Here is a 22,676-nt window from a genome sequence, read left to right as displayed (position 1 = left end):
TTCCTGTTTTCCTTTCCTTCCTCTTTCCTGTTTGTGAAAGTTACATGCCTCTGGAATTTTAAGGTTCCTCTCTTCCAGTTTATTTTAGGGTTCCACTTCTGCAGCCACGTTAATGCTAGGACTAGTAGCCATTCCATTCCTGGGGCTACTATGTATGTGAAGGTCTCATTATGATCTCCCAGCTTCATGTGCAATGGTTCTGTGGCAAAAATGTCCGTCTCCCCTTCTGCTACAGTTCCATCTAGCTGGCAAAAAGCAATGGGGGTTTTCATTTTCCTTAGGTGAATTCCCAATTCTGAACAAACGACAAGCCGAGAGAAAGTCAGTGCTTTTTTTTTTTTAAAGCACTTCATTTTTTTCCCGGGCTTCTGTTCCACTTGTAGCTTTTGATTGTTTTAAAAAAAAAACTAATATCCATAAACATGTAAAAACAAAAACAAAACACACTGGATGTGTTCAAAACTGGCAATTATCTGAAGGAGAGTCAATGGTTTAACGAGAGGTTGGGCAGAGAGTGGAGACCTGATGCCAAAGTGCCCTTAACAGAATAAATTTGAGGTGTGCAGTACTTTATGCTGTACTTGCACGTGCCTTTTGATTAGTTGTCTTCCCAAAAACATATCATCCAAGACTGACTCTCTGCACATATAACCATGTCTGAATAGGTGAGGTCCATTTGTAGGTGATTTAGCTGGCCCTATTCAAATCCAGATGCTTGCTCAAAGTGTCAGATTGTCATAATAGCTCTAAAATATGTAGCAGGAAATTCTGTATCTTGCAGCTAGACAGAAGTAATTTCTACTATTATTTGTTAACCTGACACCAAGGGGGAACACATAATACTATGTGCAGTTTGATTTCCTGCCAAAGATTTTTGAATCTTTGACTCTCCCCAATGGCTATTTTAGGGTTATAGTAAAAATAGATTCTTGCTCTTGCCTGTTGTCTACAGTTAAACTAAATGAGAGAGGTGATAAGAGATTGAAGTTTGAAGACAGTGTTGAATGAGGTCAAATCTGAGCTATGTTGGTTGCATCTTTTCTTTCTAGGTTCAAAGTCATCTGCCTAGAATAATTTTTCCCATTCTGCTTTAATCAGTTGAGCAGAAAGGCAAAATTCTTGGTATCAGCCAGCTGTGTTCCTTGAGGTCAGTTTTCTACCTGTAACATCATCAGGCAGTTTGAATCCATATTTCTTTTAAGCTAGGCATCTTCTGCATCTGTTAATATTTTATTTTGAGACACAGGGAGGGGGAAATGTCTTCCCTTAGTAATATTGGATATACAAGCACATGGCTATTGGCTTTTTCCTCTTAGCCTCAGACTTTGTATATAGATTGGGTAAAGCTGGCATGCAGGGTTTTTCTAATCCATTTTAATTAAATGGCCACTAGAAGGAGCTGGAACTTAATTTAAGGTAACCTATGACGCAACTGCGGGTCAGAGGCGGCGGCAAAATGGCGGCACCGGACGAGCGGGAGTTGTCGGCGGAGCAAACTGAGAAGCTCCTTCAGTTCCAGGATTTGACTGGCATAGAGTCCATGGACCAATGTCGTCATACACTGGAGCAACACAACTGGAATATAGAGGCAGCTGTTCAGGACCGATTAAATGAACAAGAGGGAGTCCCAAGTGTCTTCAACCCACCACCTTCTTGGCCCTTGCAGGTCAACACTGCGGATCACAGAATCTACAGCTATGTTGTTTCAAGGCCACAGCCAAGGGGTTTATTAGGTTGGGGTTACTATTTGATAATGCTTCCATTCCGATTTACATATTACACATTCCTTGATATATTTAGGTTTGCTTTGCGTTTTATCCGTCCTGATCCTCGTAGTCGGGTCACTGACCCTGTAGGGGACATTGTTTCATTTATTCATATGTTTGAAGAAAAATATGGAAGAATACATCCTGTCTTCTATCAGGGAACATACAGCCAGGCGCTGAATGATGCCAAGAGGGAATTGCGCTTCCTCCTTGTTTACCTGCATGGTGATGATCATCAAGATACTGATGAATTCTGTCGCAGTACACTCTGTGCACCAGAAGTAATTTCCCTCATAAACACCAGGATGCTCTTCTGGGCATGTTCTACCAATAAACCAGAAGGATACAGAGTGTCTCAGGCTTTGCGTGAGAACACCTACCCTTTCTTGGCAGTGATCATGCTGAAAGATCGTAGAATGACTGTGGTTGGAAGGTTAGAAGGACTTATCCAACCTGATGATCTTATTAACCAATTGACATTCATTATGGATTCCAATCAGACGTACCTGGTGTCTGAGCGTCTGGAAAGAGAAGAATGAAACCAAACTCAGGTCCTGAGGCAGCAACAGGATGAGGCATACCTGGCTTCCTTACGGGCAGATCAGGAGAAAGAACGTAAGAAAAAGGAAGAGCGAGAGAAGAGGAGAAAGGAGGAAGAGGTGCAACAGCAGAAGCTGGCAGAGGAGAGAAGGCGGCAGAATTTGCAAGAGGAGAAGGAACGGAAATCTGAATGCCTTCCCCCCGAGCCACATCCTGATGATCCTGAAAGTGTGAAGATCATCTTCAAGATGCCCAATGACTCAAGGGTGGAAAGGAGGTTTCACTTTACACAATCTTTAACTGTGATCCATGATTTCCTATTCTCTTTGAAAGAGAGTCCGGAAAAGTTCCAGATTGAGGCCAATTTTCCCCGCCGTGTCCTGCCCTGCCTTCCTACAGAGGAATGGCCTAATCCACCCATGCTGCAAGAAGCCGGACTCAGCCACACGGAAGTTCTCTTTGTACAAGATCCTTCACCGTGCCAAGGCCCTGTTTGCTAACTACTTACAGTCAGAAGTTTGGGATTCTTAAGAGGGAGATGAGGCAGCAGCTGAATCTCCTTCTTCAGAATCCCAAACTTCTGACTGTAAGTAGTTGATTCGCAACAATCGAAGTTTGCGAAAAACCCCTTCCCACCATATTGTAGGAGCCCACTTGTCCAACCATGCTAATCCTAATATCACTGGTTCTAACATTTTTTCCACTATAATAAACCGAATAGTTTCGGTGTGCTCCCCAATATCGAGGTGCACCTTTTCTGTTATATGAGTCACTGGTGCCCCTCCCAGCAATGAACCATCCATTTGTTCAAAGGTAATAGGGGTTCTCAACCGCACAACCCGCAGCCCAAGTTCGTCAACTATTGCCCTACGAATTAAACAACGAGTACACCCTGAATCAATCAATGCCTCATATCGGCGTCCAGTGGTTGCCCGTGGGTTTCGAAGTACGACTGGTACCATAAAAGGTCGGATGGGGTCGCTCACCATCGGGTCGTGTGGGTCCTCATTGTCGTCATCACTATCCCCAGCCACAATCGGGAATTTTTCCGCCACCACTTTCTTAGTATCTGTAGCCAGGGGATCCCTCTCCATACAGGATGTTCGAGTCATTTGGGACCGTTCGGATGTTGGTCGGCCTCTGCCTCTCAACACAGCTCTAGGAGGGGGGTTTTGGTCCGGGTTGCGGGGCATGGGATGAGGACAGTCGGCTGCTCGATGACCAAGGCGATTACATCTGAAGCAACGAAACGCAGGCAGCTGGATCCTTTCCCCCAAGCCGGAGCCAGCATTCGGTTTAGTCTCCTTGGGTGTTTGTGTGCGTTCTGCTGGTCGTTTTCCTTGACTTGCAACCCCTTCACCCCGAATACGGAATTCTCGGAGACCGATGTCCAATTCGATGGCTGCCTTGTACCACACACTCAACTTGGGGGGCAAGCCCCGGTACACGCAGGCTTGCCGTAAATCACGGTCTAGTCCTTTATGGAATTGGTGCACCAGAAGACGTTCTGGCCACCCCACCAACCGAGCCGCAATCTTTCGGAACTCCTGTACATATTCCTTTGCTGGTACGCCCCGTTGCTTAAACGCAAACAAATCCCCCTCTGCAACCTGGGCGCTTGTTTCGTCTTCAAATCTGGCACGAAGAGCCTCCAGAAATCGTCCCATGTCCACGAGTTCCCTTGCATGTTTAGCATGGAGGCCTGCCACCCACTCAGCCGCTTCTCCCGTCAGGACCCCCATAACAGCAACCACCATAGCCCACTGGGAGGGATACCACTGTCCATATTGGTCCATATGGCTTATCACCTGGCTTAAGAAAAGAGCCACTCGTTCAGGGCTTCCGTCAAAGGAAGTCTGCAGGGCAGGCGGTCCCCAAATGGCCTGCGGGACCCACAGCCCCGGCGGGGCCCCCGGAGGCCAAGGCATGGGGCCTGGGGTCCTCGCTGCTCCAGTCGCTCTCCTGTCCTGCCTAGGTCGGTCCCTCGTCACCCCGCGACCCCCAACAGGTAAGCCCCCTGCCAATTGCGTTGGTTGGGGCTCAGGACCGGCTCCAAGGTCTCCCGACGAGGCACCTTGGTCTTGTTCTGGAGGGGGTTGGTCCATGGATCGTCTAGAGGTCCGCTCCATCCTCAATTTAGGGCTTGTGAGCCGGAATTGGGTCTCCGAAGCGGTCACCCCTGTATCCTGCCAAGAAGAACCTGGAGGCTCCAGCCCTGCAACCCAGGGCTGCCAGGATGGGGCGTCACGAAATCCAGATTCCCCAAAACGCTCACGTAGCATATCCATGGTGCTGGGACCGGATGAGGCAGGATACCCCCAATCCCCTTCATCCTCCTCAGTCCATCGTCTTTCCCTCCAGCCCTGGAAAGACGCTCCCAAGCAAGGGGGCGTTGGCATCCGCGGCCCGAGGAGAACAGAGCTGTGCCACCAATCCCCCGTCCGAGCCCATTGTCCTGGAAAACTCTCCTCCTCCGGTCGGGGCGGGGCGCTCTTGGTTTGCTTGACTTTTGGTTTCACTGCCAACTGTTCCACACTCTCCTTCACCTCCTCTATCAGTGGTTCCTCCCCCTCCACATCTCCACCACACTCCTGCTCTCCCAAGGCCGTCCCTTCTGCCATATCCCCCTTTGCTGCAAAGCCACAGGGACTCCTCACCTTCGCGAAGACAGTCCGAGCTGACCGAGACAGTCGCGAATCCTAGCAGGCCTTGGGAAGAGATCGCTATGGATTTCATAGTCGATCTCCCCCCTAGCCATGGCCACACTGTAATTTGGACGGTGGTGGATCTGTTTTCAAAACAGGCCCACTTTGTGCCATGTAAAAGCATAACATCCGCGCGACAATTAACCGAACTCTTTTTGCAACATATCTATCATCTCCATGGAGCACCTAAGAGGATTATATCCGACCGCGGTGTTCACTTCGCCTCTAAGTTTTGGAGACGATTTGTCTGTTTAATTGGGTCCTCTCAAGGGTTAAGTTCAGCATTCCACCCGAGCACTAACGGGGCGGCTGAACGGGCCAATGCCATGGTTGAAAGATATATCAGATGCTACGTTTCGTACCAGCAGACAAATTGGTCAGGACTCCTGCCTTTCGCCGAAGTGGCATATAACAACATACCCCACCGCAGTACTGGGTTCTCCCCTTTCCAAGTAATATATGGCCGAGAGTTTTCAGCCATTCCAGAGTTAGATCCCCCTATGACAGACGGTGACACGCCACGCGGTTGGGCCGATAAAATTAGTCATGTATGGCCAAGTGTAAAAACAGCATTACAAAAGGCAGCAGACGAGTACAAAAAATATGCAGACAAGAAAAGAGCTGATCCAAAACCATTCCGGATAGGAGACAAAGTATACTTATCTACGAAATACCTTAAACTCCGACTGCCCAGTAAAAAATTAGGACCTAAATATATAGGACCATTTCCCATAACACAAGTCATCAATCCCGTAACCGTAGCTCTTAAACTTCCCCCTCTGTTCAGTAGGATACATCCCGTATTCCATAGCAGTTTGGTGAAACCGTTGACGATAGAAAGGCCAGGTACCTCGACTACTCCACCGGGTCCCGTGCATACCAACCAATATGAGATAGACCGAATATTGGATTCCAGGGTTCGTAGGGGGATGTTACAATATCTTGTGCGGTGGAAAGGATACCCTGTAACACAGGCCTCGTGGGTGGCACACCCGATGTTCACGCTGCCCGATTGATACAACGGTTCCATCGGAAATACCCAGACAAACCTAATGCAGGATCGTAACAGTGACTAACATTTGTATGCTTTCTATTTATAGGTGAGCTCCTGGTAGGGGGGGCCACCTGTCGAGTCCTACCGGAGCTCGCCATCGATGGGGGATGTGGGAGACGAAGGAGTGGAGATAAGCAGCCGCAGCGAACACACAAACAGTTCCTGGATAGCAGCATTCAGGGTGATGATTGATGACGTTGCCGGGCCTCTCCGATTCTGCTGTCCTCGCTGCTCTGGTGCTCGCAGCTGTTACTGTTAAGGGAGTGGGGGGGGGGGTGCTTGATTGATAATCACCGGATGTATGTTTAAGGGGCTGAGTTTTTGTTAAATAGCACTGTGGTGTGATTACACCCAGCGCTGACTTTGAACCAAAACACCGACTTGTACTTTACTTTTGACTGCAAGCTTATCATTGCCAAAGTAAACCCTGATTCTCTGTGCGTTACTGGTGATTATTTCCTATCGCAGTTCTGAACGAACGACAAGCCGAGAGTTCCACTTCTGCAGCCACGTTAATGCTAGGACTAGTGGCCATTCCATTCCTGGGGCTACTATGTATGTGAAGGTCTCATTATGATCTCCCAGCTTCATGTGCAATGGTTCTGTGGCAAAAATGGCCGTCTCCCCTTCTGCTACAGTTCCATCTAGCTGGCAAAAAGCAATGGGGGTTTTCATTTTCCTTAGGTGAATTCCCAATCTCCCAGCCAGGGTTGGGCTAATTAGGCATCGGGTGCACCCCGAGTCCAGCAATGCTGCTACTTCCTCCCTTTTCCCTTGGCTGGGGATAAAGTCTTAGGGGCAGGGTGAGCAGTTTGATAGGGTTGCTTACCTGTGGGTCATCTTCCAGATTGCCTTTGGAGTGGGTCAGGTCCTCTCGGAGTGTCGGAGATCCTTCCTCTGATTTTGGAGGGGAACAAAATTCTGCAGCCTCTCAGCTTCTCAGCAGAGTTTCTTTTCCTGGGGGGGGGGATTTGTAGGTTTCCCCTGACAGGCGGTGAGGTTTTCCAGTGAGGAGTTTTGACTGGCATTCTGCTGCTCAGCGCCCCTCCTTCCCACACTTAAAGCAACCTGATAGCCTTGGTACCATGGCGGCTTGCGGTTTGAATGGCTCTCGCTTCTCCTGGGGTAGGGATCTTCTCCAGGCCCTGCCTGTGCGGTACTGGTTTCGGGTCATCTCAATCTCTGCCTCCTCTGCCATCAGGTACCATTCATGCAGGCAGTTTGGGGCACCATGGGTCAGGCAGGCAGTGTACAGGTTGTCATTGAGTCCATCTTTGAACCAGCAGACTAGGATATCTTCTGGCCTGTTGACTCAGCCGGCCAGGTCCTGGAATTCTTCAGTGTATTCAGCTACAGGATGGTGGCTTGCTTTGATGTGGTCGCAGGCTTTGTGATCGGCAAGGGAATCTTCAAAGCGGTGGCGCAGGGCTGTCATGAATTAATCACAGTTTCGTAGCTCTGGAGCATCGGAGTTGTAGAGGCTCAACATCCATCTGGCCACTGCCCCTTCTAGGGCTAGGGTAATGACTCGCACTCGTGACCCCTGGGTTGGGAAATTCCACCCGTACTCTTGCATTAGGTGAGGACTTTGGCCAGGAAAAATCCCAACTTTTGCCTCCATCAAATTTTACCCCCAAGGGAGGGGCCTTCCTCTCTAGCTGTGGGTCCCTGGGTTGGCCGAGGACGATTGCCTGGGCTGGGACAGTGAGAAGTTGGTACCCGGTGTGGCTGCTGCTCCACCAGCTTGCTTGTCTGTTTGGTCAGCCGCGGCTGGGTCAGGGGTGATGGCTCAAGTTTCCTTGGCTGCAGGTCTGCCCGCTCTCCTTCGTTGGTGACCCTGTTCGCCTTGAACGTTGAGATTTTCCAGGGCTTCCATGATACGGTTGATGTACTGCTTCAATTGATCATCCACCAGTGGTTCCTCAGTCAGCTCTTCCTGATTGGAGAGGGCCTCCAGCTCCCTTTTCCACCCAGGCTATGCAAGTAATTAGGGGAAAAAAAGAAAAAGAAAGAAAAAGAAAAACTAGTCATATATTTCTGTGTGAGCATGTGGTTGTGTTTAAGAGTCTGACAGCCCAAGGATAGAAACTATTTTTAAATCTATTTGTTTGGCTGGCTAAGCTTCAATGTCTTCTACCTAATGGTAGAAGTATGAAGAGACACTGACCAGGGTATGAATCATCTCTGAGTATCTTCCTTAGTCTGCTAAAGCAGTGAGACCTGGCGATGTCATCCAGTGTTGTTAGAGGGCAACCAATGGTTTCTTGTGCCGAATTGATCACTCTATGTAGTGCCTTCCTGTCCGCAGCAGTTAAACCAGCATACCATACTGTAATGCAGTATGTGAGGACACTTTCTATCGTGAACTGATAGAAAGAGGTCATCAGCTGTTGTTCCACCTGATTTTTTCACAGGACTCTAAGGAAATGAAGTCTCTGCTAGGCCTTGCCAATCACCAGGGATGTGTTGTTTTTCCAGGTGAGATCTTAACTAATAAGCACTCCCAATAATTTAAAAAAGCAAACCCTCTCCACAGAGCTCCCCTCAATATACAGTGGGGCAGGTTCCTCTCTGTGCTTCTGAAAATCTAGCACCATTCCTTTGTCATACTAGTATTTAGATGTAAGTTGTTTTTTGAGCACCATGAGGATACCTTCTGGACTTCTTCCCTCTATGCTGATTCATCCCCTCCAGCACCGTTGTGTCTTCTACAAACTTTATTATGATGTTGGATGGATCAGAGGATATGCAGTCATGTGTATACAGCAAGTACAGGTAGGGGCTGAGCACACAGCCCTGAGGGGAGCCTGTGCTGAGCTTCAGGATGGAAGATGTAAAGGAACCATCCCTTACTGTTTGTGGATGATCCATCAGGAAGTCTTTGATCCAATCACAAGTGAGGGGAGGGAAATTCAGGTCAGTCAGCTTTTCAATGAGAATGCCTGGTAAGATGGTTTTAAAGGCTGAGCTATAGTCTATAAAAAGCATTCTGACATAATTCCCAGATTTCTCAAGGTGGCGCAGTGCAATATGTAGAGCAGTGGTGATGGCATCCCCTGTTGATCTGTTGCTTCTATAAGCAAACTGGTGTTGATTGAAATTTGGTGAAAGACAGGACCAGAGGTGTTGTAGGACCAGTCTCTCAAAGCACTTCATCACTATAGACATCAGTGCAATGGGTCTATAGTCATTCAGGCTGTTTATGGCTGCTTTCTTCAGAACTGGGATAATTGTGGCTGCTTTCAAGCATGATGGGACTTTACCCTGTTGCAGGGAGATGTTAAAAATCCTTGTCAGGACTCCTGTTAATTGGTTAACACAGGTTTTTGCCACTTTCCCCAGCACCCCATCTGGACCTGCAGCTTTGTTGGGCTTCAGCACAGCTCTCACTTGATGTTCATGCAGGATGAGTGGCTGGAGGTTAGAGGGCCTTTGGGCTAGAGCCACAGAGACAGGTCTTTTGACCTCAAAATGGGCGAATAAGCTATTTAGCTCCTCCACCAGCAGGGCATCAGCATTGGCTATTTTTTTCGTATTGCCCTTATAGTTGGTTAGGTGTTGTAGCCCCTGCCACACCTATCTTGAGTTATTATCTTCCAGATGCTTCTCTACATTTTGTTTGTATTTCTGTTTAGCTGCCTTAATGCCTCTCCTCAAGTGTGCCCTGGCCTCGTTATATTCGTCTTCATTTCCTGCCTTGAAGGTGGATTTTCGGACTCTCAGAAGTGATTGTACCTCTGCTGACATCTAGAGTTTACGATTACTGTAATCTGTTGCTCAGGTTTTCTAAGGCCCATTTGACTTCACATTCTAGAATGTCTGGTTCGACGTCAGTGACCACCCCATTGTGGTTATCAGGGACGTTATAGTTCTTGTATAGTTCTTCTGTGTAATTTTGCCACTTCTTCTTAATCTCTTCTGCCTCTGTTAGGTCCCTGCCATTTTGGTCCTTTTCATGCCCGTCTTTGCATGAAACGTTCCCTTCATATCTCCAATTTTCTTGAAGAGATCTCTGGTCCTCCCTATTCTATTGTTTTCTTCTATTTCTTTGCACTGTTCATTTAAGAATACATTCTTATCTCTTCTTGCTATTCTCTGGAATTCTGCATTCAACTGGGTGTATCTTTCTCTTTCTCCCTTGCCTTTTGCTTCCCTTCTTTCCTCAGCTATTTGCAAAGCTTCCTCAGACAACCATTTTGCTTTCTTGCCTTTCTTTTTCTTTGGGATGGTTTTAGTTGCTACCTCTTGTACAATGTTGTGAACCTCCGTCCATAGTTCTTCAGGCACTCTGTCTATCGGATCTAATTCCTTAAATCTATTTGTCATCTCTACTGTATATTCATCAGGGATATGATTTAGTTCATACCTGAGTGGCCTAGTGCTTTCCCCTACTTTCTTTAATTCAAGTCTAAATTTTGCAACGAGAAGCTCATGATCTGAGCCACAGTCAGCTCCTGGTCTTGTTTTTATTGACTGTATAGAGCTTCTCCATCTTTGGCTGCAGAGCACATAGTCAATCTGATTTCTGTGTTGACCGTCTGGTGATGTCCATGTGTAGAGTCGTCTCTTGGGTTGTTGGAAAAAACTGTTTGCTATGACCATTGTATTCTCTTGACACAATTCTATCAGCCTATGCCCTACTTCATTTTGTACTCCAAGGCCAAACTTGTCTGTTATTCTGGTTATCTTTTTGCTTCCTACTTTAGCATTCCAATCCCCCATGATGATAAGGACATCATTTTTTGGTGTTAATTCTAGAAGGTGTTGTAGGTCTTCATAGAACCGGTCAATTTCATCCTCTTCAGCACCATTGGTTGGGGCATAGACTTGGATTACTGTGATATTGAATGGTTTGCTTTGGATTTGAACTGAGATTATTCTGTCATTTTGGGGATTGTATCCCAGTATTGCTTTTCCTACTCTTTTATTTATTATGAAGGCTACTCCATTTCTTCTGAGGGATTCTTGCCCGCAGTAGTATACCTGATGGTCATCTGAATTAAATTCACCCATTCATGTCCATTTTAGTTCGCTGGTTCCTAAGATGTTGATGTTCAGTCTTGTCATCTTTTATTTGACCACATCCAGTTTGCCTTGATTCATGGATCTATGGAGAAAAAATCTTTACAGCATCAGACTTTCCTTTCACCATCAGATGCATCCACAGCTGAGCATCCTTTCGGCTTTGGCCCAGTCGCTTCGCTCTTTCTGGCGCTACTAGTACTAGCTCTCTGCTCTTCCCCAGTAGCATATTGGACACCTTCCGACCTGAGGGGCTTATCTTCCAGTGTCATATCTTTTTGCCTTTTGGTACTGTCCATGGGGTTTTCATGGCAAAGATACTGGAGTGGATTGCCATTTCCTTCTCCAGTGGATCTCATTTTGTCAAAACTCTCTGCTATGACCTGTCCGGCTTGGGTGTCCCTGCATGGCATAGCTCATAGCTTCATTAAGCTATGCAAGCCCCTTTGCCATGACAAGGCAGTAATCCATGAAGAGGTAAAATTTGATATTGTATGTTAATTCTGCATATAGTCACTATCATTTGTACCACTTCTGGAAGGTTCTCCAGAACTTCTGGTATATTTTGTGGTTGCATGATTTCAGTTGTGAGATGAGATGGACTACTCTTCAGAAGCAGTTCCAATTATATTTTATTTGAAAAACTAACATGGATCTCAGTTTTAGAAAGATCTTTGGAAGAGGCTGCATTCTAAAGATGCCATGGTGAATCCTATCAGTTAAAAGAACTAATCCCAGAAGCCAATATGGGATAATAATGGAATTTATTTAATATCAGTGAATAACATAATACAAGAATTGGAAAGGATCTTGGAAAGAAATTAGTTCAATCCCCTAACCACTGCAGAAATCTACAACTCCATCATTTCCATTAGACACAATCCAACTTCTGTTCAAGAAGGAACAGTGAATAAGAACTTACCACTTCCAGAAACAATGTATTCTACTGCTAAACAACTCTTAACATTAGGAATATTTTTCTCTTATATAACCCAGGGAAAGGAAGATTTAGAAGCATCAATAAAGAATTAAATGCAATGGAGTCAAATATATTTTATTCAAATTAATTGTCTGTAAAACTAGGAACAATTTTATTTCAAGTGAATATTAATTCAATATCTACACTCAAAATCTAGATTAAGCAACCCAGTAATTTCAACCTGCATCCTTTTGCCTTGTATGATGCTTCCTACTTAGATATATAAGGAATTCCTGAAAGGTTTAAAAATGTTACAGATTCTGTCCTGATAGAAACTGTTTCCATAGAAACATCAAGAATACTAGTTAACAGAAGCTTTGGCACCTTACTCCTCCCCAGACAAGCTATTTCACAAACGGATTGTTTTTGTAGCTCACTCTATAGAACATTCCATGAAATAGTGAAAAAGAATATAGGATCCTTAGCCTAGTTCCCTTATGCCCCCCTTTTTTGTTAGTAATATTTCTGTGATTCTACTAGGATATATGGTACAAAAGGTTGCACTTTAATTGAACTGTCAGCATCTCCAACAATCCTATACAACTTTGATTATGCACGGCAGGGTTAGTGATATACTTGTTATTGTGGATGCCCTATTTGCTAAACCTGAACACCCCTACCCCCGACAGGTCAAACAACCCAAGCAACCTTCCTGTCATTAGCTACGACTATTCCTACCTCACTGCTGTGAAAATCACACAAGCGAAGACTTCAAAGCCCAACCAGGACTGAATTCGACCAGAAGCTAATCACCCACAAATCCAGCTCAAATGGCAATAATTGGCTAAACTGCTCACCTCTCCAGAGCTCAGCAGTAATTTGGGATAATAAAGAAAAGAATTATTCAGCTAACTGCTCTGAAATGTATGTTTTCTGACCGACACACTTCACATTTTAATAATGATGGACACAAAATCCAATTTAATGTAACATCTACTGAATAACAAATCTAACATTGAAAGAAAATGAAGTATTTTAATGGTCTATATTATTTCATAAAAATATTTCATACTCCATATTATAGACCAAAAAGGGATTTGAGAGCAATCCTTATGTTGTGAATTGTATTTGATTTCTGCAGTAAGTGAAAATTCCAAATTAAAAATAATATATACTGCATCTATACCTCAATGCTGTGCAAAGTGAATGTCACTGTGCGTGTGTCTCTTTTGGGTTTTTCAAGAGACTTTGTTTACCATTTCCTCTCCTTCTAGAGCTTAATTTACATGGCACAGGTCCCTGCTCCAATCCTGGGCATCTTGAGTAACGGGCCATTTCTGCCTAGAAATTTTGAAAACATATGCTGGTCTGTATCATTATAATTGAGATAAGTGAGATAGGTCTCACTTATTATAAAATAGGTGATAAACCTGCAATTATTTTCATCAATAACACCCTTCCTATGTTACAATGAAGCAACATAGCATCCTCTAGATTAAACCATAACTCTCAAGTTCAGTAGGGAGTACTTTTAGTTTTTAATTTATTTTAAATGACCATCGATGTATCATCTTCAAATCAATTTTCCTCAAAATAATTGAAATATATGTTATAACTGTCATTACAGTATCACAAAGTCAAATATATGACTGTAACATTGGTCACAGTTCAGGCAATTGTGGCATCTAGTCACACAAGAAATGTGTTTTTCAAATAAGCATGTCAAATTCACATGAGAATGAGGAAATTTTCTGAAGGAGCATAGAACCTAGATAATAAAAGAAAAAAATGTGTTAAATGCATTTGGGCATCTAAAGATCCTTGGCTATAACCAACAGATCTTCTGATTATAAGGTGCTTTTTGGGTTCAAATTTTACAGATATTGTGGAAGTTGGCTTATAATATGCATTGTTAAACACATTTTCCCCAGGGAAAGGCAAACTATAATATAGAACAAAATTATCACTGAATATTATGTAGCCCCATAATAATCTATCCTGGTTCCTCATAAGTTTATTTTGCACTTCCATTCCATGGCAGAAATAAAATACAGAAATCCTAAGAATGTACAGTATATTTATAGTAATATAAAACTGATATAATAAAATTGCATATGATCCCACAAATTGAAATCCACTCAAAATAGACAAAATATACGGATATGCACCAGCTCAGCCCTCTCCCTTATATGCCACTTTTCTATGCAAAATATTTTATTTGGAACAATATTCAATCATATAATTCCATATCTGTTTCTGAAATACAACTATCATTATATAATTAGTATTTCAACTTCAAATACTATATATGTTTTCTGAAACTAAACTGAAACTTAAAGTCTGATAAAGGTGCAAAGCTTTTTGATTGATTCCCATGCTGGATAAAACCAGACATTTTTCTGTGATTAGTGAAACATGCAAGCAACTCTATTGAAATTTATCTTAAATATTTTTTCTTGCCTATTCAATTTTGATTTTTTCAGTACTTAAAACAGAAATAGGATGATTGATTTTACTGGTTCAATCTTGTTCAGTATTAAGAATGACCAGAAAAGCAAGCTAACTAGCACAAAAAAATGCAGTATGGAAACTAACAAGATAATTCACCAACTATAGGTTTTGTGTTTTGAATGCTGAAATAGTTTGTGGCCTTTGGGTCACTATGACCCAGTACTAGTTGCCACATGATCAGCATTAAGTTGGTGTGATTGGCTTTTCTACCTCCCACCTAATTTCTATTTTAAACTCATCCTTGATATTAGGCAATGATGAAGTCCTGAATTTGCATACATTTCAATGCATTAACATGCAAATGAATAATGACCTTTTCTTCCTCTGTGAAAGTTGGCAACTATGAACTGCTACAATTCCTGGAGGATTATATTCTACTGCAAGAGATATGAGTAATCAGGAAGTAATTCCTGATTACCCTTGAGTGTAGTCCTTGCAAGTGTCAATTCCATCAATGAATCTTTCCTGCTATTGTTTTAATGTACTTCAGGGAAACATTTAAATCATACAAAAAGTATTATTCAAATCTCAAAATTCCATAATAAGAGTGTCCTATTTGGATTTGTTTTTAAAACTATTTGTTTCTTTATGACATGCGAGTAACCAAAGCAAAATATAATTTTATATGGTATTCCAAGATTCTTTTGCAAATTAGACTAGATAATGTGCATTAATTGCAAATAATTAAATATTTGTCAACATAAATTTAACTGAAGTTGGAAACAGAGTAAAAAAAGGAATACTTATATCATTAATCCAATATTCATGATTTCAGACTGCTTATAATGAACTGATTTTCTTCCACATCAAGGAATTTTTTTTGATGGTAAAACAAATACGGATGAAAATTTCAAAGATTAATTAAACTCTTCACTGACATGCCAGTCAGAATTTATTTGGCTGTTTCCTTCTTCTTCAATAGATCCACAAAATCTCACTTTTAAGGAGCGTTCCTAATATTGCATTAATGAATTTTCTTCAGAGATAAAATTGCATAGATTTAGGATAGCAAACAGATACCACAATTAAGAAAACTATCTCAGGAAGCTTGACAACAAAAGGGGACTACCGATGAACGAAAGGGATCCCAAGGGACATTGGCTGAAACTATGGGGGCTACTAATGAACCCTTCACCCAGAAGACATCTCAATGCAAAGCAAAACTTCCAACTCAATGAGAGGAGGCTTCCACCCTTAGAATAGAAGTTGTCAAATTTGATGGGAATCCCTAGCAACTGGGATTTTTCCTCGCACATGTACTGACCTACATGCAGGAGTATGGAAGGCACCAAAGTCAGGGTTGTCACCCTAGCTCTAGAAGGATCAGCTGCACATTAGATAGTGAGACTCCATAATGCAGATGCATCGGAGCTCCGCAACTTCAACCGTTTTATGACAGCCCTGAGACAGAGATTTGAGGACCCCCTAGCCAGCTGCAAAGCTAGAGACCACATAAGGTACATCAGACAGGGATGCTGTCCAGACAGCAAGTACATCAAAAAGTTTCATGATCTGACTTGCCACATAAATTGGCCAGAGGAAATACTTGTGAGTCAGTTTAAAGATGGCTTAAGCGATGACCTGTACAACGGCTGCTTGTGGAGCCCCAGCCCATCTGCACAACTGATGTGTCTTGGCTGAGGAAGCGGAAATCAACGAAGCTCGAAACCAGTACCATGCAAATCGCTCCTGGAAGAGATAGCCGCTGGAAGGGAGTAGGGAGGAAACCAAATGTCACTCTGCCTCACCAAGCTCAGCCGCCTGCTTCCATTGTGGGAAGGAAGGTCACCACGCAAACAAGTGCTGTGTGAGAATGTCCTCCTGAAAGGGAGAGAAGCAGGTCGGAGGGATACCCTCAAAGCCACCACCGTGTTCCAAAGATATCGCCCTGAAGACCCATGCAATCGTTGAGTTCCTGCCTGAATCAATTATGGTGCAAGGAACTCCAACCCCTCCAGTGGAGGAACCCAGTCAGTCGGAGAGCGTCTATGAAGACCCTTTGGTGAGTGGGGTTGTCGAACCCTTTACAACACTTATAGAATTGTTAATTCCAATAACGGGGAGAAAAGTGAGACTTAAGGCATTGCTAGATTCAGGGTGTACAACAAACCTAATAAGCCCAGCTCTGGTCGCGGAACTGGGCATTCAACTAAGGCCATACAATCCCCAATCTTGTTCTGCCAACTTGATGGGTCCATTGCAGGTTAAAGAATCTAGTTAAAGAAGTGGAACCCAAGGATGGACTGGAGAGAGGGGCCCCTCCAATTCCCTAATGATGAATTAATTCGGAACAAGGAACCCCACCAGGCTGAAATACCGTAGAGTGAGGAGGTAGGTGCGGCTGCGGCGAATGGACCCCTACCGGGCATCCCCAGGGAATATTGGGATTTGATGGATGTTTTCAAGGAAATGGACTCAGATAAACTTCCCCCCATAGGTCTACAGATTGTGCCACCAAGATTTTACCAGGGGCCAAACTACCTACGCCAAAGCTTTATGCTATGACTCCCCGGGAACTGGATGAATTACGGCAATTTATAGACAAAACCCTCGAGCGTGGGTTCATCAATCCGGTGAAACCCAAGGTGGCTGCCCTTGTCCTGTTCTGGGAGAAGGAGGCTTGTTACATTTATGTGTGGATTATAAGAATTTAAATACTATTTGCAAGGGAAATCTTTATCCTCTACCCTTAATGAAGGACATGCTGACCCATCTGGTGAAGGGGAGAATTTTTTCTAAACTAGACTTGCAGGAGGCTTATTGCCGGATCAGGATCCGAGAAGGGGATGAATGGAAAACAGCGTTTAATTGTCCACTAGGATTTTTTCAGTTCAAAGTTTTGCCATTCAGACTCCAAGCGGCTCCTGTTGTTTTCATGCAGCTAATTAATGCAGCTAATTAATGCATGTATAAGGGAGTTTTTTTTTATTGAAAAAGTTTTCAAATACAAGTTTTTCCCCCTTTCCCCCCCCTCTTCCCTAACCCCCCCCTCACCACCCATCCCCCCCTGTGACTTCTTCACAACATTAAGCTAATTCATAACTAATTACATAATATTTTACCATTCCCTTACTCCCTCCTCAAAATACTGACCCTTAGCATAATATTCTTATAACCCCCATTTTCGCAATAATCTGCCCTTTTTCTCCTCCCCCAAACTTATAGTATATTATTACAACAACATAACATTTAATCTTTTATATATATTAATATAACATTTCAAAGCAGCCTTCTCCCCACATCCAAATTTAACATTTATTCAATTCTATCCAATTCCTCCACTCCCCTAAATATATGACTTAAAAATCCTTTTTCTTAAACTAATCAATTAGTAAACTAACCTATTTCAACCCAGTTTCCCGCAAAATTACCATGCACTACAATTCTAAGTATGAACCACTGCCCACTCTGCTAAAATATACATATATCTATGTATACATTCCATTTTATAAAAAGAAAAACAAAGACAATAACTTTAAATTTATAATCCATATAATATCTTCTTTGACGTCTTTCCACTGGATTGTTGAGTCCATCATCCATAATTGGGTAACATAGCATCCTGGTGCAACAGTTTGTTCAAAATCTTCAGTCTTCATCTGCCCCCATCAGTAATGAATATCCTCATATATATATAAAAGTAAAAACAACCACCCGAGTGACATTATAATTATATTCCATATAGTTGTAATTGTGGTTTTCATCAGGATTATTAATTCCCATCATCCTAGTGGGTAACAGCCAGATCTTCTGCATGCCCCAGCATGACTCTCTTGTCTTGTAGCTCGAAATAGTTATAATATATTTATCGGTAAAAGAAATCCAAAATAGATAATTCAAATCCAACAATGTAAGGCTCTTTTCACATCCCCAAATCACGGCATTGCAGAGGTCTGCCACTATCCTCAAGATAGTATTAAACAATACTTCGCTGTTGCTTAGTTTAGAAACTACTATTTCTATGAGATCTGTTTCTTTTCTTTTTCTTTTGCGGGTTGAATTTCCATCCTGGTTTCCTTCCTACAAATTGTGTTATCAGCTAGTTGATCTTGTTGGTTTTGTTTTATTATCTCGTATTTCTTTTCCATCACTTGTATATCAACTGGTTGATTTACGCACTTGTCTGTAGCTTGATAATTCATCACATTGGAATCAGATGACACTGCTCTCATATTTATAGACAGTCCAGCTGGGGTATCCAGGGAGTCCGAAGACAATTTATCTACCACAGCCTCTATAATTTGATATTTTCCCTTTGTTTCCAACTCCTTTTGTTTGTCCTGTATTATGCCTAAAGATGTTAAATTCTTTTTTAAGATTTTTTGATAAAATTCTTCCGCTTTTTCAACAGTGTTCAGTTGATATCTTACTCCTTGGTGTCTGAATATTAAACCAGCTGGAACATCCCACCTAAATAGGATATTTCTTTTTTTTAACTCAGACACTAGAAAACCAAATTTCTTCCTCTCCATTAACATCTTGGGCGGGAGCTCCTTAAAAATCCAAATCTTTCTTCCACGAAATTGCAAAGTAGAACTAAAAGAATTCTGCACAATATCATTTCTTATTCCTTTATCAGTAAAATAAATCACCACATCTCTAGGCAATTGCTTTTGTTTTGCCAACCAGGAGTTTATTCTATAAATTCTGTCAATCCTGCAAAACACTTCATCAGGTTGAACCTTTAAAATCCCAGCCAGAATTTCAGAAGATATCTTCCTTAAATCATCTCTGTCATTTTCCTGCAGACCTCTCAGTCTAATTGCATATTCTGTAAAATTATATTGAATCATTAAAACTTCTCTTTCAATCCTCTGTTGTACATTTTCTTCATTACCAATCTTTTGGTCAACCTCCATTTTAGGTTTGTCTTCTGAACTATTATCCTGAATGTTTGCCAAATCCTTTTTAATTTTTTGGATCTTGTCATCCAAATTCTCCTCAGTTTCTTTCATTTTAGACTCTAATAATTTGGTATTTGCATCCAACTGAATCACAAAGTCTGCTAAACCATTAGCTGTTTTTAAAATCTTTCGATCCAAAAAGTCAAACTTAGATTTCACCAATTCACCAATTTCTTTAATTTCCAGCTTAAATTTTTCAAGTTGCTGATTCACAATCTCATCCCTTCTTACAATCTCCTCAAGAAGAAATTCTATTATATTAAAATCAGGTTTCTGAGACTGGAGAGTTAGAACTTGTTGATGTAATTTGTTAATGGGGGAATCCCCCCCCCACTGCCTGTTTGTCTAACTTTATAAGTCTCAGCGCCCTTTTTCCACACAGACAAGATTTACTGGAAAAGAGAAAAAAAAAAAGCTTTTTTCCAACCAAGATCAATATCAGATCCCCAGGAAAAGAAAAAAAAAAAACAAGAGTGAGAGTGAGGTTTTGCCTTCAATTACAGCCAGAAGTATTCGCTCCGCTACTTTGTAATAGAAAACGGAAGGACTTTCCCCTTCAGCCTCTCTTCAAGCTGCAGCAGTCACAGCAGCAATCGCCATTTTAAAAATCTTTTTTCCTTTCACTTCTTAAACAACTTCAATAACTTTTCTAAAATAAGAAGAATACTTGCGCTTCAGGATCAGAGGTCCAGCTCACATCTTCTTTGATTAATTTAACAGATTTGCAGGCTTGCTTTTGCCCCCTAGCTCTGCGTGTAGCAGAGATCTCCCAGAGCCCGGAGCATCGGCTGGGGATACGGGGAGTCTCTTCCGCTCCCTCCCAAAAGTAAATAAAAAACTTTTGGGATTAGGCAGAGGACTCTACCCACCCCAGCCGGCTCTATCTCCGTTTCCTAATGGAAATGGAGTTTTTTCGAGCCGCCATTCCGCTGAAAAAGGCGGCTCTTACAGGCAGTGGGTTCGACGATCCCGAGGGAGCGTCCGGCGGGGACAAACAGCAAACCGGAGTATTTGGGAGTTTTGACTTACCTTGATGATATATTGATTTATACTGAAACTAAGACTCAACATGTTAAATTGGTGCGGGAGGTTTTGAAGAAATTAAGGGCAGCTAAGTTGTTTGCCAAACTCTCCAAATGTGATTTTCACCAAGATAAAATAGATTACCTAGGGTACAGAATCTCTCACCAGGGGGTAGAAATGGACCCTGCAAAAGTCAGAGCAGTCCTCAAGTAGGAAACCCCCCATACTCGCAAATAATTGCAGAGCTTCCTGGGGTTCACTAACTTTTCTAGGCAGTTTATCCCCATTTTTGCCCAAATAGCATTACCGATTACAAATCTGTTAAAAACCAAGGGGGTAGATAAACCGAAACCTAGCCAACCACTGAATTGGACTATGGACTGCCAAGCGGCATTTGAAAAACTGAAAAAACTCTTTTTGGCTGAACCTGTATTAAAACACCCAGACCCAGAGAAAACATTTGTAATCCTGGCCGATGCCAGTGATGTGGCAGTTGGTGCTGTTTTACTCCAAGAGAATGAAGAAGGCAAATTACAACCATGTGCATACACCTCTAGGAAGTTAACTGAAACAGAAATGGGCAATATGGGAAAAGGAGGCTTTTGTAGTTAGGTGGGCACTCCTAACTTGGAGACATTTCTTGGAAGGAAGTAAAATACCTTTCCAAGTATGGACCGACCACAAGAACTTGGAAGCACTCAAAACCCCATGGAAAATGTCTCCAAAACAAGTCCGGTAAGAACAGTACTTTCACCGATTTAATTTCACTTTGAAGTATTTACTGGAAAGAAAAAACTTTTTGGCAGATGCCTTGTCCAGATTACCACAATACAACAGTGTCAAGGGGAAGTAATTAAGGCCATGATCCCAACCTTCCAATTAGGAGCTAATTCACACATTCTCAGGTGAAGAACGACCCCTCCACCTTAGACAATGCCACCACCACAGATTTCAAAAAAGCCTTAGAAATGGATGAGTGGTTTAATGCCATTAAACATATCTACATAATAAAAGAGGTGTTAGCTTGGGTGGGAAATAAACTGTATGTCCCAGCTAGGGAAAGTCTGAGAACTATGCAAGCTTGCCACGAGTCCAAATTAGCTGGTCACTTTGGTTTTGTAAAACATTACATTTACTGAAATGGCAATTCTAGTGGCCCTCCTTAAAAAGGGACATAGAAAGTTATGTAGCAAGCTGCCCCATTTGCACTGTCGCTAAATGCAGGCAGGGGGAAAACCCTGGTCTACTGCAGCGAGTGGCTGAACCTTCAGTCCATGAAGAGAGATCTCCATGGATTTTATTGTTCAATTGCCTGAGAGTTCTGGCAACACAGTGATCTGGGTTGTCACTGATCTTTTCTTAAAACAGGTTCATTTCATCCCATGCCAAAAGATCCCTACGGCTAAAGCCTTGGCTAAACTTTTTTATACATTTAGCACTTCCATGGGGCCCCATGACATATTATTTTGGACAGAGGGGTCCAATTCAAGTCTAAGTTCTGGAAAGCTTTTTTTAATCTACTTGGGACCGAGCAGGGACTTAGTTCTAGTCATCATCCACAGACAAACGGGGCCACAAAACGAATGAACTCAGTTCTGGAACAGTAACAGTTCAACAGTATTGAAACAGTGGATCAGTCATTTGCAAACTATTTGGCTGGTGGTCCGCAAAGCCTTGAATGAAGCCAAAGCACAAGCAGACAAGAAATGTACAGAACCTAAACCTTATAAAGTGGGGAACAAAATTTATCTTTGCAGCAGTCTAAAAAGTTGGTTCTTAAATATATTGAGACTTTCCCCATAGCTCGTATTATTAACCCTGTAATGGTGGAATTACAATTCCCTAAGCCTTATGGCAAGTCTACCCCATTTTCAATTATTGCTTATTGAAGCCTGAAGTCACCTCTGATCTTCGTCCGGCTATTACCCCTGTTCTGCCCCCTATTATGGTAGAGGGTGAACAACATTTTGAGATTCAGGAAATTCTTGACTCTAGGAAATTCCACAGAACCACTCAGTACCTGGTGGCTTGAAAACACCTCCCCTTCTCACACAATGAATAGGTTCAAAAAAACATGTGCAAGCCCCTAAATTAGTACGTATATTTCATCAATTGTACCCTGACAAACCTTGTTGATTTTGTGTTTCTTTTGTCTCCCCTTCCCTCTTTTGTTTTCTTTTGGGTGGACTTCCCATTCTTCTAGGGGGAGGCATGTCAGGTCCCAGATATTTC

At 42.7% G+C, this 22,676-nt stretch overlaps 1 protein-coding gene and 1 pseudogene across 1 annotated transcript in view; one reads left to right on the top strand and one right to left on the bottom strand.

The window, feature by feature from the left end:
- Window positions 1-22,676, bottom strand: part of LOC148116651 (arf-GAP with GTPase, ANK repeat and PH domain-containing protein 1-like) — a 1,231,127-nt gene that overhangs the window by 698,906 nt on the left and 509,545 nt on the right. The gene's annotated exons all lie outside the window — the stretch shown is intronic.
- Window positions 1,431-2,806, top strand: LOC148116655 (FAS-associated factor 2 pseudogene; annotated as a pseudogene).

Source organism: Pantherophis guttatus, chromosome 1, assembly GCF_059756535.1.
Source record: "Pantherophis guttatus breed Tessera chromosome 1, ASM5975653v1, whole genome shotgun sequence".
In the NCBI taxonomy this organism is placed as follows: domain Eukaryota; kingdom Metazoa; phylum Chordata; class Lepidosauria; order Squamata; family Colubridae; genus Pantherophis; species Pantherophis guttatus.
Note: the sequence above shows the minus strand (reverse complement) of the source record. Positions and strands in the feature narration are given on the sequence as shown.